This window comes from Hydra vulgaris, chromosome 09 (genome assembly GCF_038396675.1).
Source record: "Hydra vulgaris chromosome 09, alternate assembly HydraT2T_AEP".
Lineage (NCBI taxonomy): Eukaryota > Metazoa > Cnidaria > Hydrozoa > Anthoathecata > Hydridae > Hydra > Hydra vulgaris.
Genome location: NC_088928.1, coordinates 44,097,692 through 44,101,443, shown reverse-complemented (window position 1 = coordinate 44,101,443; position 3,752 = coordinate 44,097,692). Strand labels below are relative to the sequence as shown.

General features: G+C 26.8%; 1 long non-coding RNA gene across 1 annotated transcript; it reads left to right on the top strand.

The window, feature by feature from the left end:
* Positions 1-1,286: 1,286 nt before the first annotated feature.
* Positions 1,287-2,354, top strand: LOC136085109 (uncharacterized). Its single transcript, XR_010641085.1, has 3 exons — positions 1,287-1,391; positions 1,499-1,779; positions 2,019-2,354. It is a non-coding gene; the product is annotated as an uncharacterized LOC136085109 (long non-coding RNA).
* Positions 2,355-3,752: the final 1,398 nt, after the last annotated feature.

Here is a 3,752-nt window from a genome sequence, read left to right as displayed (position 1 = left end):
AAAGAAACACACGCAAACAATAATTTTTTAAGTTGAATTCTGTTGAACAGAAAATAATCGATAACAAAACTCTTGTCAAGAGAATATTTTTTTCAGATCTTTTTCTTATAAATATACTGAATCTATTTTTAAATACATTGGCTTTTTTTGAAAAGTTTGCCATATTTAAATGTTTTTTAAAAAGTTTCATTTTTTATTAATAATACTTAAAAAAAACATAACGAATACAATTCGAAGAAAAGTTTGGAACTTTTCACAATTTAGAACGCAACATCTTTTCTTGTAGTTTTTTATTTTATTTTAGTTCACGTTTACTTAAAATTTTAAAATCAAAGTTTTAATAAAAAAAACTAGTTGCGTAAATGAAAACTAAATTTCGATCAAGCAAATTTAGTCTCTTTAAACTCCTAAGGGCTTTAAAGCCTCTACAAAGACCTGTAATTTGACGTCACTGCCCGACGTCAAATTGATGCTTTTAAGAGGATTGATTTAAAAAAAATCATTTGAGTTTTTGCAGTCATTCTGTTGTCATACTTTTAGTAGTAATAGTTTCTGCTGAATCAGCTTGTTTGTAGTAATAGAAGAATTACTACAATGTGGGTTTTTAATATTGTTCATTTAGTTTGCTATTGGTTTGGCATCAATTACAGTAAGTTCCTTTGATTTATTATTTACTAGCCAAAAATGTTCTTTGAAGCAGATATTAGTGATTATAATATTCTAATACTTTCCAGCAAAACTTTTGTACGAAGAAAGTTTGTATAACCTTTTATAAATTTATATATATATATATATATATATATATATATATATATATATATATATATATATATATATATATATATGTATATATTTATAATTTTATTTGCCGTATAGTATTATTTACAATAAGATTTATAATATAATATTGGCATGACTTCAAGAAGATTGTGATGACTTTATCACGAAGCCCTTAAATAGTAAAGAATATATATATATATATATATATATATATATATATATATATATATATATATATATATATACATACATATATTTATATAACAGCATAGTATAACTGAGCAACTATTGTTCTGCTTCTCGTTGATACGTTAGTATGATAGTATTATCTGATTATTTATTTTAGCGGTGCAAGGATTCTTCAAGCAAATTGCTTGTATGGGGGAAAATACTATTTTCGACGTTAATGATTTGAATTTAGCATCATTTTTGCGTAAATCAAAGGTTACTTGGACGAAAGATGGGCGCCACTTGTATTCACGCCGGCAGACTCATCGACTATGCTTTCTTAATTTTGTTTAATGTAAACTTATTTGATAGCGGAATATATAATCTGACGCTACAATCTTCGGAATATACGAAAACATTTTTGTTTGAACTAATTGTACCAGGTATACAGTTACTTTCGATTTTTATTTTGAATTTAATAAATCAATTCTAAATTTAAAAAAGTTAAAAAAAATTGCACAATTTATATTACAAAATGAATTTTTTATAGATACCAGTGTAGAACTGCTGACCGAACAAACCATTTATGTTAAAGAAGGCAATTACATCTCTATGGAGATAAAAACAAACGATTACGGGTCATCAAAATGGAGTTTTGTAAATAAACTAAACGAGAAGAAAACGCTAGACCTTGTTAACACTAACGATACTCCTAAAAAAAAATTTTCAAAATTAAAAATGTTTCTTTGAATGACGAAGGTCGTTATCAATTTTTATATGAAGTTAATCGGTGCACTTCAGTGATAGATATAGACGTTGTTGTTTTTAATGGTAAGTGTTTCGATATAGGCTTATTTATTAATTATGTTTCTAACCAGTTTTTGAAATAAATAAACCGCGAAAATTATATTGGTTTTAAAAATTTTAAATATGTATAAAAATATATACACTGATATTATACCGCGATGAATTCTTTTTGTAATGTCAGAAGCTAAGAGGCAGCGTTGCGTTTAGTTATTGATTTTTGTTTTAATTTGTTTTTAATTAATTCAATTTTATTATTCTTAAAGGTCAGTTTTATGATTTTTGGAAGTGCTTACGTTCAAGATATCATCATAATTTTATATTACTATTATCCTTACTTTTGCTCGGATATTGGATACAACGCAGAGAAATTGGCGTTCGTGAATACGCCAAAGAATATGAGGACGAACTTAAAAACAGAAAAATAAAAATAAATTCTTAACTTATATATTTTTTAAAGAGTTAAGAATTTTTTTTTTTTTTCTGTAAAAATAGAGTTTTAAATTTTTGAGATAATTCTAAATTTTTATAAATTAATTTTCTACTTTGTAAATATTTTGTACATAAATTTCGTTTTTATTACCTTCTTTATTATCATTTGTAAGAGCTTATGTATATTAAATATACATTTTCTATATTTATGAAGCCATTTTATTTCTGTTTGAAATTTAAGTTAATTTCACTGCTTTAGAAAAAATTCGAATATTCTTCATTAATATCACAGTATTATTGATTCTTTAATTTTAAAATTTATGTTATTAGTCTGTAATCAATTTTTAAGTAACAAGTCAAAAATTAACGGCAAGCAATAGTGTAAACCATCATTATAAATTGCTACAGGCATAGTAGTAATTATCAAAACTTACAACACCAAAATGCGAGCAAGTTAGAAAACTCAGAATTTGATTTAAATGTCTCTGACTGTTGCTTAACGATTATTTTGCGATCTCATTTTGTGCGAACTGATCAACTGCCAGCTTTTAACCAAATTTCCATTATGTAAATATATTTAAACTGGATACAATTGTAATAGCAGACCCGTAGCAACCGGGGGGTGGGGTGGAGGGGCAGCAGGGGCATTTGTAACTACTAGAAAGTCCGAACCAGTAAACCGGTCAGGATGATATGTTTATTTACCTCCCACTTATTTCTTAATCGTTTTCAATGTTGCAGAAAATGGTTGAAAGTAATGATCTTAGCTTCATTAGAGATCTAATTTAACGTTTCCTTTCGAGCGTTTTATGCAAATAGCATAACATAGTCAATATTTATAAAAGTTGACTTAAATCTTTTGGCCTATAACATCAAGGCCTTTATTTCCACCCGAGAAGACTTGTGTATATGTACAAATATAAAAATAGTTCTCTATAATTTGGGAGAGTCCCTCATTATATACCATTAGAAAACAGACTGTATAGAGGCAAGTTAACACACTAATGTGTGTGTGTTTTAATTATAAGCTTTCAAACTTGGTTCTGTTCTATTATTTATCTTTATTTTATTTAATAATGCCGCAGAAATTAAAAAATATATCGACACACATTAGAGCTGTTAACGTATGCCAACCATGTATTTATTTCAGCATTCATCAGAGTCATATTTTACTAAGGCGGAAAATATTAACGAAAAGTATCCGGAATATTTTTTGCCCTGACTTCGTCTTAATTTTTTTATTTAAAATTATTAGTTTTAATTAAAATATTCCATAACTTTTGTATAGGTAATAGGCTAAAAAGTTAGAAAAAAGATATATCTCAATAAATACATATTTAAACTTGTGAAAAAATTGTATTTTTAAAAGATGAAATTAGTGTGATACGTTATATTTTCAAAAAATTGCAATTAAACCATCAAATACATTTATTGTAAAACGATTGACTGTAACTTAAGTTACATACTCGGTGTAGTTAAGGCGATTTTTTTTGTTTTTAGGTACTTCCAGAAGTCCTTGCAGTCTTATCGCGAAGCACCGCGGGAGAGCATTTAGCTAGAGGTTCACG